This window comes from Gallinula chloropus (genome assembly GCF_964237585.1).
Source record: "Gallinula chloropus genome assembly, chromosome: 2".
Taxonomy (NCBI): domain Eukaryota; kingdom Metazoa; phylum Chordata; class Aves; order Gruiformes; family Rallidae; genus Gallinula; species Gallinula chloropus.
The window spans coordinates 147663497-147675903 of record NC_140086.1 but is presented as its reverse complement, the minus strand read 5'-3'; positions in this window follow the sequence as shown (position 1 = coordinate 147675903).

The following is a 12407-nucleotide window of genomic DNA, read 5'->3' as shown; positions in this document are numbered from 1 at the left end:
ACATCCAGCTGGCCACAGCGGGGGCTGGTCTTGTCATCTTTACAAGCAGGATACGTTCACATGCCAAAGTCAGCAGAAACAAAATAGATGACACATCCACAGTCTGAAGGTTTTTATTCCCAACAAACCCAAGCAGAAATAAGACAGGATGGGGACCCAGGTCCAAATCAAGCATTTAGTTCAAACATTTACATGCCTGAGATCAACCTCTTGGATTATGGATCAAATCCATAAAATGTGTAGGAAGGAGGGAGACCTGTCTGTGAATTGTCTCTTAGACATGTCTGGGGACATTTTGTGACATCTCTTGTAGAAGCTTGGGTTTGTTAAACCCACATGCAAAACAGTGGGTTTAGACCAAAGTGCTGATGTCTGAAATTTTCACTCTGCCTGATAGGAGACACTGCCAAATCTCTGGCAGTATCTGTGCCTCAGGCTCTTTTTCCTCTCATCCCACACACCTTGAGCTGATTGTTACTTGTGCAACCTCTTGCTCTTGATACTTTGGGAGCCATATATCAAGGACAGGATTCTGACTGTTCTCTGATCCTTAATGCAGTTTTCAGCTTGGGGTGATTTAAGTCTTTCTGTTAAAAAATCTGACATTAGTCATGCACTCTCAGCCATGTGAGTTTACTCAAGATTTACAGCATTCTGTTTGTGACCATTCAATCTGGAGTAGTTTTGCTAGGATGATGCTTGCTGTTGTGGTTTGGAAACACTTTTGCCTCACCCTTGTCCTTAGGATTTGATGTCCCCACATCCCTGCATAGAAAGCAGAAGAGCAATGTAGCTCAATGGCACTTTGCAGTACATGCTCTCAGGACCTGCAGGTGAAATTGGTACAGACCCCCTTCTCTGTCTTCTTCTGGGTGTTTCTGATCAGGAACAGGCTCCTCATAGGTAATTGCAGAATTTGTACTGAAGCTTCTTGCAACTATGTGGAGTGAAGCCTGGAGCACTGACCAGAGAAAGCCCTCATGAGGGTCACACCTACCAATGGGTGCCCAACTGTAGGGCATGTCCCAACCCTTCCTCAAGCCCCTACACAGCTCTGGAGTGACAGCCCTGAGCATATAAAACTGCACAGTTCTCGGAGAGCTGCTTTCAGTGGCACATGGAGGAGCCAAAGGTAAGTGCTAAGGGCACTATGTTCTTTCTAGTTTGAACTAACCAGAATGAACTTTCTTTTTTTACCACATAGTTGAATTTGAGAAGGAGCCAGTGTCAGCAGCAGGGGCCCTAAGGTGGACCTCTGTGCAGACCTGGCATTTCAGCTCAGGATTCAGTGGAGAACAATTCAGGGCTTTTGTATGCCCAGGGAAATGCAACACGAGAGAAGGTGTCCTAGCCCAGGTAAGTTCACATCCATCTCATTTGAAAACTGGCTAGCAGAGGGTTGATTTCTTGTAGAGCAGTTACGCACTTTTGGGAAGTCTTGTGTGATACAAAAAGTTCAAAAGGGAAGCAAACATTATACTGTTAATACTGGGGGACTGGTGTAAGGCTGTTTGTGACAGTCATGATAGATTCCCATGCTATGCTGCTACAGACAGCTCCCTTGCCACACAAGCTCTCTGAATACAAGGGGACTCCAGGCTAGGAGGTGCACAGCTCCATGAACGCCAGTTTCATTGCTTGGAAATAAAAATACTGTTGATTAAAGGGATCTATTTCACATATTTTTGACAGGTGGAGCTCCTTTCTTTTCCTGTGCTTACTAATTTTTTCAACCTTCACTGCATACACTCCAGGTATTTATCACTCTTTCCTTTGGATTAGCTAACAATAAAACCTCTTCTCTGAATTTTCCCAAATTCTATGCAGTTGTATTCCTCCTTGACTTGGCAGAGCTCCAACACACTACCCAACAGATAACTTGCCATGTAACATGTAGCTGTGTGTATACAAATATAGATATGTAGTGTATGTGATGTCCTTTATAAAGGCAGGGCTGTATATATTAGAGCTGTTTAATCTCAGTGGAAATTTTAGCAACAGATATTTTTTGCATTTCATCTTCTCCCTCCCCTCTTCACCAGAATGAGACTATGTAGAAGTTACTCATTTGTGCAAGGTCCATCCCCATTCGATCAACTCTTTACTCCAGAGGTGCCTGAACTGCAAATGATACCTGTAAATAAGGCAATGTGTGCAAGACAGCCAAAATCCCTGGCCAGAAGATATGGGTGGTGAGCTCTAGTAGAGGTAGAGAAAGTTAGCTGAGGCTGTACATGGAGCTGTAGTGGCACTATCAGTGGCTGAATAATGCCTGGAAGGGTGAGCTGCAGGCAAGGACCATGCAGGAGTGGAGTTGGTGGCTGTTCCCTGCCAATACCCAGCAATGGTTTGAGGAGTGGTTTCCATGTCCCTGGGATCTGCTGAGGTACATCCACATGTCCCAAAAGAACTGGTGAACGAAGTGGCCAAGACACTCTCCATCATATTTGAAAGGTCCTGGCAGTCTGGTGAAGTCCCCACTGACTGGAAAAGGAGAAATATACCAATATACCCCCCATTTTTAAAAAGGAGAAAAAGGAAGATCCGGGGAACTACAGACTGGTCAGTGTCATCTCTGTGCCTGGTAAGATCATGGCGCAGATCCTCCTGGAGACCATGCTCAAGCACATGTAGAATAAGGAGGTGAGTGATGACAGCCAACATGGCTTCACTGAAGGCAAATGGTACCTGACAAATCTGGTGGCCTTTTTCATGGAGTGATAGAGATGATGGACAGGGGAAGGATGACAGACATCATCTACCTGGACTTGTGCAAATCCTTCAACACTGGCCAGCACAAAATTCTTGTCTCTAAATTGGAGAGACAAGGATTCAACAGATGGAGCACTCAGTGGATAAGGAACTAGCTGGATGGTCACAACCAAAGAGTTGTGGTCAAAGGCTCAATGTCCTTGTGGAGGTCTGTGACGAGTGGTGTTCCTCAGGGGTCAGTACTGGGACCAGCACTGTTAAATATCTTTGTCAGTGACATAGACAGTGGGATTGAGTCCACTCTCAGCAAGTTTGCCAACAGCACCAAGCTGTGTGGTGAGGTCGACATGCTAGAGAGAAGGGATGCCATCCAGAGGGACCTGGACAGGCTGGAGAGATGGGCCCATGTGACTTGCATGAAGTTCAACAAGGCCAAGTGCAAGGACCCGCACATGGGTCAACGCAATCCCAAGCACAACTACAGACTGGGTAGAAAATGGATTGACAGCAGCCCTGAGGAGAAGGACTTGGGGGTGCTGATCAATGACAAGCTCAATATGTGCTAGAAGTGGGTGCTAGCAGCTCAGAAGGCCAACTATGTCCTGGGCTGCATCAAGAACAGTGTCGTCAGCAGGTCCAGGGAGGAGATTCTGCCCCTCTATCCCACTCTTGTGAGACTCCACCTGGAGTACTGCGTCCAGTTCTGGGGTCCCCAGTACAGGAAAGGTATAGAGCTGTTGGAATGAGTCCAAAGGAAGGCCACGAAGATGATCAAGGGGCTGGAGCACCTCTGCTGTGAAGACAGGCTGCAAGAGTTGGGCTTGTTCAGTCTGGAGAAGAGAAGGCTCCAGGGTGACCTAATTGCATCATAAAGGGGTCATATAGGAAGGTGGGAGAGGGCTGTTCACCAGGGATAGTAGTGACAGGACAAAGGGCAATGGCTTTAAGCTGAAAGAGGGTAGTTTTAGATTAGACTTTAGGAAGAAATTCTTTACTGAGAGGGTGGTGAGGCACTGGCACAGGTTGCCCAGAGAGGTTGTGGCTGCTCCCTCCCTGAAGGCATTTAAGGCCAGGTTGGATGGCGCTTTGGGTGACTTGGTCTAGTGAGTGCATCCATGCCCATGGCAGAGGGGTTGGAACTAGATGATCTTTGAGGTCCCTTCCAACCCAAATCGTTCTATGATTCTGTCTGCTGATGGCCATGAGAGCAGGCAGCATCCTCTCCCAGGCAGGATGAGGCTGGCTGGTGCCCACAGGGAGGTATAACTCTGCAATATCCCCCATAGGCCAAGAAGATTTTGTGCCTAAGAGGTCCTTTCCTTCCAGTTAAAAAAATACAGCCAATAGTTAATTGAGTGAAGGGTGAATTCTCAATGTACACACCTCACATCTAACTTGGTTTTTAAAAGCTTATATTTGTTTCCAGACCTATTACCTCTTTTTTTTTTACCCTTCCTCCCTCCTTGTCATTCCTCTCAAAGTTTCTCCTGACTGCACAGCAGCTCAAAGCAGCCAGCTCCAGCATTTGCTCCATGGCCACCCAGAGGTGTGTGGGGCCAGGGCTGAGCTGAGAGACCCAGCACGGCTGAGCTGCACAGAGCTGGCTCAGTTGGCTCAGGCCCAGGATGCAGCTTATCTGCCAGTGGAGAAGCCACCCATGGATAATGGAAAGTGACTGTAGCAATGGAACATGTTACAAAACTCCTATTGACTTCATGGGAGCCGGCCGACAGAAATCACTGTGTACTTACACTAAGGAAGTAATCTGGGACAATAAATTAATCTCAGCAGTCCTAGCTTCAGGGGTTCTTGAAGTTATTTTGTGCAGTTTTGGTTTGCATGGATTTGTTCCCTATTAAATTCATGAGGATGGAGCCAAACTTCTCTCAAAGTGCTGAGCTGCACTTTGTTTTAGGATTTACAGAAAAACAGACAAAGCCAGAGTTTTGTCTGACTCCCACCTGGAAGAAGAAATTTGTCCATGTCTGCTAAAAGGCTTGTGACTCTCTGCAAACTTTAGTCAAACTTGGCCTTGGATCCCTATCTGTGTCCACCTGGCTTCATGTCTCATTACGGAAGATCAACCCAGCTGTAGCTCAGGGGCAGAACAAGTCAAGCTTCATGTATGAGTTGGACCACCTGTGATACTGGTTGAGTCAAAATGCAAAAATAATAGCCATAATTGCAGCAAATAGTGGACCTTCTGTTTTCCCTTTAATAATCATTGAATATGTTAGGTTGGAAGGGACCTTAGAGGTCATCTAGTCCAATCCCCTGCAGTAAGTGGAGACACCTTTAACTAGATCGGGTTGCTCAGCACTTCATCAAGCCTGACCTGGAACACCTCCAAGGATGGGGCCTCCACCACCTCTCTGAGCAACCTGTTCCAGTCTCTTTCCACCCTCATAGTGAAGAATTTCTTCCTAATGTCTAATCTAAACTTACCCTGCTCTAGTTTAAAACCATTGCCCCACATCCTATCACTACCTGCCCTTGCAAAGAGTTCCTCCCCAGCTTTCCTGTAGGTTCCCTAATAAGAGATAAGTGAAATTTAGGGGGATGGTGGATGGGGAAGGGGGAAGAGTAGTATGTCTTCATGAAGTAGGGAAACACATATTTACTCATTTTACTCTTGCAGTTAAAAATGTGCCCAGCCCAAGCATCTCTAGGGAAGATGAGATTTGTGTCCAAACCCATGTTGGTATTCCATTTTTGAATGTCAGTGGAACAGAAAACAATGTTTTTATTTTAACATTGAATTTCCAGCTGTGGTACTGTGAGAAGCGACACTGTGGTGAGCAGGAGAAGAGAGAGGAAATCTCTTGAGTTGCTGTGGATTATCATGCAGCACAGGGAGGAAGCAGATGAATGCTCCCTTTATGAAGGTGCCTAGGCACGGGGGAAACGGCTTCCCTCTGTGGGTGCAGGGGCTGTCTTGACTGCAGCACTAGCAGGGCTTCTTCTTAAGAGCTACCCCTCAACTCTTTCCTGCCTACCCACACAGACCACTCACCTGGGGTGACCTCTAGCCCTACAGGGAATATGGGCTAGAGAGAAGATGCTGCTCTCCCTCTACTCTGCCCACTGCACAGAGCAGCACAGCCCCTCGCAGTGCTGTGAGCAGTAGAACCTCCTAGAAATGTGGGTGGCACAGGTAGGGTCCCCATCACCCAGCTGGGATAGCCTCAAGACACTTGAGATAATTCTGCTCCAGAATTGCAGCCTGGTGGACACTGCCCTACCTGCAAGGGCCACCAAAGGCAGCAGCATGGCCACTACAGGGAACAGGATCCCCATCACTGCCACTTGTGTGAGCTCTCCCAAAGCAAGCCCACGCAGTATTTCTTCCTCTGCCCAAACTCACCCCTCTGCACTGCCAGCCTGGACACTGCCCTGCTCCCTCAGGGTCACTGAGAGCCCTCTGGCTTTCAGGAGCAGGGATGCTGACTGATTTGACAAAGAAACAACAAATTTGTTATGCCTGTTTTATATTTGAATTGGCGCTAGAGCTTCTGTGACAGGAGAAAGGGAAAGTCATACCTTCTAACAGCCTGAGGAGCAAAGGACATCCTTGCTGGTAACAGTGTAACACGGCAACAAGAAGGGTCCTCACTCACTATCTAGCAGACCTGTAACTTGAACAGGACAAAATGCACTCTGGCAGAACCTCCTCTCTGCTTTCTCTTGAGAAGTAGCAGCAAGACAAAGATCGCGCTCTGCCAGGTCTGCTTTTGCCTCGGCACAGGCAAAAGCTTTAGTGCTTATAGACTTAAATATAGGTTTTCTTAAAGTACCTTTTTCCCCTTCCTACTCTCTCAGCTGCTCTCAGAATGTTGCTGCTGATCAGACGTGCACAGTGCAACAAATCTGAACGTTTGGAACCTTCTGTGAGCTGAGACACCTTTTTGTTCCCTTCAAAGGTTCCCACAGCCGGTGCTTGGTGACTTCCTCTCTGTATTCCTGCACCGGTGAGTCATTTTCCTGTCTACCTTCTGCCTACACAGAGTCCAGGTGCTGACGGCTTTGCTGGGATGTGAAACCAAAGTGATTTGCTGAATCAGGACTACATTAAAGTATTTAATTTTCATTGACTTTTTCACTGATTTCCACTTTTTTTTTTTAACCCTTTCCTTACTGTAAGGGCTCCTCATATCTACAAATGAGTTTGGTCTGCAGACTGCATTTAATTTCCATTGACTGCCAGACCAAACGGAGGTGCTTGCAAATAGATTTTTTTCCTCTCTGGAGGACCAGAAGGACTATATTCAAACTACTGCAGGGAAGACAGGGAGGGACTTCATTTCATCAGGTCTACAAAGAGGTTATCAAAAGACAAGGTCTAGAAACACACTGTTGTGAAGTCTGTGCACTTAAATGGAGCATCCAAAGGAACTGTGACAGTAAAGTCCAAACTCACTTTGGCACATCTACATCAGTGTCTTAGTTTGAATTGTGAGACACATGTCAAAACCAGTCTCCCAGTTGTCCAAGCACACTGTGCTTCCTTTTAACTTGTGGAGCAGATCTGGAAGAGATGAGCACAATCCCTTTCAGAAATACAGGCTTGAAACCCTACTTTGGGAGCCCACCTGGTGCACGCTATCTACAAATGCATATTCAGTTCACACCATGCTTTAAGTAGCACATCATCCCCACAGGGCAGCTGCTATGGAACCTGAATTTTAGTCTTAGAATACTAAAACAATCAAACCTTTAACAGGAACAAAGGAACTGTGGCTGCTGCTCCACTGCATCACACACAGAAAATCTGGTGGCATTTGGAAGTAAGATCAACTATGGCCAATAACTGTGTTTGGAAAAATGTTTATGAAGTGTCAGATCACTCATGAGACAGCAGCACAAACAGAGCTCTCTAAAAGATGCTACATATATTGTATGTGAAGCCTTTCTACATATTTCAGAAACCTTTTACTCTCCCTGAAAATATATACTTTAATATCTATGTCATATGTTGATAATAAGCATTTATATACATTTGTATATCTACACATAAAATAGTCTCCTTGTGTATTATGGAATTTCCAACACAGTGGATCTATTCTTCGCTCATGCTAAGGGAACACGTGTGTTCTTTAACACACTGTTTTGTCCCAGTCCTTCCTTTGTATACAGAAACTTTGTGAAATTATTGATGTATAACCTGAAAGCAAATAAATTTTAATATCTGAAACATAAACTTTGCTGCTGCTGCGTATCTTGCCCTATAGGATACAAGGAACCTGAAAAGCAGTTATAGTAGTGAAAGCTTAATTATTCTTTACTAATTACTGACTGAAATAAATTAAATGTCAAGGGCGTCTGCAGTAAAAAATGACATCATGTATGATATAATTAAATATACAGACCTATGTTTAAATAGCTGCAAGTGTCTGGCTAAAGCAAATCAACCAAAAAATTCAAAGACAATATTGACAGAGATCCTTACATCATGCTGTTGTGCATAAAAGTTTGTCAGATAAATCATGCCAGTTTTAATTCTGAGTTTTCTGGTACATTAATGTTTATTTTGTATTTTAAATATTTTTTTTTCTAATGGTTGTAAAAGCCAAGGAGAATGTGTACTGAACAGTTGGGGTATTTGAGGGGGGATTAGAATGAATTGATCAATGTGTAATATCATCTTATTATACGTATAGGTATGGGTGTACATATAGAAGGAAGTTACCTAAAGGTTCTGGAAAGAGCTATTTAAATCTGCAATGACTGCTACCTAGTTTTGTGTATTCAGCAATTTTGACCTCATGTGATCACAACAAAATGTCTTAAACTGGATGTTCCTGATGTCAGCATGACTTGAAAATGCCGTGCAGTCTGACCAAGGCATATGAAAGTCTGTGGCAGAGCAGGAATTTGCACTGGCTCCAGGGATAAGTTTGATGATCAGCTAGGGCTTCTCCCTTCCTGCATGTCCGGAGTGTCTCAAGGTTGCTTTTGCCAACAACTTTTATCCCAAGTTTCAGGATGAAGCAGACATTACTGACATTAAAAGAAGAATTTGCAGAGTGTAAATGCTGACAGGTACCAAATGGGAGCAGCATGAGTGGTTACTGTAATGAAAATCCTTAAATAAAGAGCCATAACCCTATATCATTTAATCTCACAAACCTCAATTAACTTATACTGCCCACTGACACATTTAATTTTTAATCTCAGGTGCTTTCAGCTAATTTGAGAGGAGGAAGCTCAGCCACCCCAGCTCTTCGGCCGCAGTGGCCGTGGCAGAAAGGCGGCACTGCCGGCACGTTGCGTCCGGCAGCACTCGGGCAGCAGGCTGGCTGCCGGTGATCTTTGTTCCTTTGTTCCCCCCAGCCTGCTTCCCCATCCAGACCAACCTCTACACAGCCTGGTCATGGCTCTGCTTTTCCACCCACCGACACCCCCCCGCCCTTGCTCACCTGCAGTCTCTGTTCATATTGTTTTATGGTACTTTAGACAACGGGTTTTAACAGCTAAACATAAAAGCCACTGAGAGCATAAACAGGAAACTTGTGTTTAGGTGGGAGTGCCTAGGAATTTTATACTGCTGACCACAGAGGCCATGGGAGAAAGGAAATAGGAAAAACACTGTAAATACCTGGGTGACTAATGACTTGTGCTGCTCATCTGGCTTTTCAGAACATGAAAAGTTCAGCTTCTTCCAGGCAAAACAGCACAGGGCAAGGCACAGTTTCTCAGGTCGATACTCTCCATGCCCCTCTGCTGCCTGTTTCCCTGCTCTGTTCTCACTGCAGAAAGCTCCTCATTCCTATAAAGTCAAACAAGCCGGCAATAAATTGTCGCCTGGCCCTCGAGGCTGCGCGCATTGATGGCAGAGGGAGGGAGCGTGACACGCGAGGGTGTGCGCCTGCTCTCTGCATTCGCACCGCCTGAGAGGATTTAGATGAAAGAAGCCAAATTTGCACCCCCTTGTTTTGTGCTGAGGCAGCAGCTGGGGTTTGGGGGCAGCATGGGCCTTTGTCCGGCCTTCCGTTGCTGGCTCCTGAAAAGATTGCCATTGTTCCTGAGGGGCCTCCGCGGGGCCGCTCCTGCGCCCGCTCCCTTTTATCGCCAGCCGCATGGCTTGCGAGGGGTTTTGTCTTTTGCTGATGGCAGCAGATTTGGCCCGATCAGCATCTCCCACGCGACGGCGCTGGGGCGGGATTTCCAAGTTGGCCATCTGCACAGGGGGACTGACAGAGCCGTGCGTGCATTTCAGAGGCCTGATGATTCCCCTCCCAGGGCCGGCGCTGCTGGTGAAACTGCGACATCTGGTCACCTTCACCAGGAGCGCGGGGTCTGATTTCACTTGAAAGCCAGGGCGGTTTCTCACGTTGAGATTGTGACCCGCCAGAGATTGGGCAAAAGCAGATGGGGATGCTCGCTAAGCGCCGTGTTTCTGGGGGGAGGAAGCAGTCCTGCAGGGAGGCACTGAGGCCAGGCCCTTCAGCCAGGGTGTGGGATGTGAGTGCAGCTGCTCAGGGACCACAGGGATCCACCTGTATCTGGCCGATGCACACCCTGGCTACAACCAAACAAGAACCCAAAGGGTTTGTGCCAGGCAGGGCAGGGCCATGCCGGGTTGGGCAGGGCTGGGCGCTGCAAGCTCTGGCAGCAGGATGAAGGGACCCCCTTCAGGCTCCCTTATTCTGTCCTTCCTGCTTCTGGCTCCCACAGCACAAAATCCGACACAGAAACTAGTTTGCTTTTCACCAAGTGCCTGTGAAAAAACAGTAACCTGCAAGTGATACTGATGTGCCAAGGCTGCATCAGAGAAGGGATGTCCAGGGATGGGAGTCCTGGTTCAGCAGCTGGGTCTCGCTGAAAGCAAGCGTGTTACTAAACAGGGGTGGAATTTCACTCATGGAAAGTTAAGCACATCTGTAAGCATTTCTCTGAATCCAGGCTGGGTTTCAATCCATAATGAAGTTGTTGTTTGATTGCTGAAGTGATACGACAAGCTATGGCAATGTTTGGCAGGAGCTGGGGAGGACAGCTTTGTTAATGTCCAGGCATGATCACTTCCAGACTGTGCAAACACCAAAGTTTTATTGATACAGATCTCTGAATACACTTGTATGTGTATGTTACTCATATGTATACTTGAACCTATAGGTTATATAGATACAGGTGTAGATACAAGCTGACACAGTGTACAATAACAGTTAACTTTTCCTATGCACTTATAAAAATACATGTGATCATAAAACAGGAGGTCAAATATCCACAATTAGATTCCTTTATTTTACAATGAATATTGTAGCAACAAAAGATGCTGAGCTCTCTAAAGTCACCTCTTTTCCAAAGGACAAGCACAGACCAAGAACATAGCAGTACAAGCTGACCAACACCATGTCTCCATCCCGATCTGAGAGGGCATACTCAGACTCTGTCTTCTCAGCAGGCAGTGCCTCACCTGCAGCAAGCATGCAACCTCAACACTGTCAGAGTGAATGGCTGAAAAACAGGCAGGTGAAAAACAACATTGCTAAGTGACAGCCCCAACATAAAAGTCACAGAGGGACTCAGCAGTAGCATTATCGCAGTGGTGAAGTTTTAGGTCCCCAACTCAGCCAGTGACACATGGGTGCCTAGCTTTCCTTGCACGTCGCCTGGAGGGGATCACAGCGCTCAGAAGCCAGCTAAGCACACACTGCACTGCCCACGCCTGCATGCGGATATGCGCTGCGGGGCTAAATTGGGGTGGGAAGGATATCGCTCCTTCCATTTGGCTGAGTACCCAAGCCAGCTCTCACACACTACCCCTGAAGCTGTGTCCAGAAGATCGTAGTGTCAAAGCACTTCTCAGGGTTTTACTTCTAAATCCCCGCTCCTGCATAATACTGAAAAGGGGCTCCGACCCAAGACTCTCCAGGGCTAAATACCCGAGCTGCCAAGCTACGGATTTCAGGGATTCCTTTTGAAACTCTTCCACTTTGTACAAAGTGATTAAATATTCATTGGCACAGGGACTAGGAGCTGGCCTCCTGGATGAGCACCCCCACCCCAAGCCGCAGAGCTCTTTTCACTCCCATCCTCTGAATATTTAATCAGCTCATACAAAGCAGAGCGGCTTCAGCAGGGGAGCCTGGGAGAGACCCGGGCAGTGAGACCCACTGATCACGGTATGCAGCACAGGGACCTGATCCCAGGGCCCTGCTCCAAAGCAGGCAGATGAAGGATTTAAGCATTCGGCTCAGCATAGCTGCAAGCGTGTTAGCTATTCACAACGGAGGATGTGACACTTCCTTTCTCTTCTCTTCCCCACCCTGTCTTTTATGCCAGTTAGATGTGTTTTAACTGCCTTGGAGTCCGGCAGGAAGACAGGATGAGGAATGCTTCGTTTGTGTCCTGAAAACTGTACAAAATGAATGAATGAAAATTTGATGAGAAGTTTTTCAGCCATTCAAGCACCTCTTAATAATTCAGATGTTTGATTTTTTTCCTTCAGTATGCAGTAAAGATTAATGCACTTTGGAGATGATATAGAAACTTTAGTTTTCAGAAAAGGAAAGGAGCCTCAGATTTAAACAGAAAATCACACGTAGGAGTATAACGGTTTTATGTGAGCTTCTATCCTCCTGATTCCCTTAACTGGTGACTGGCACAGGTTTTGTGCTGAAATTTCAGCACAGAGAGATCTTTTGCAGCCAAACTCTAATAAACAAAGTTCATAGCGGAAATGCTGACAGGCTGTG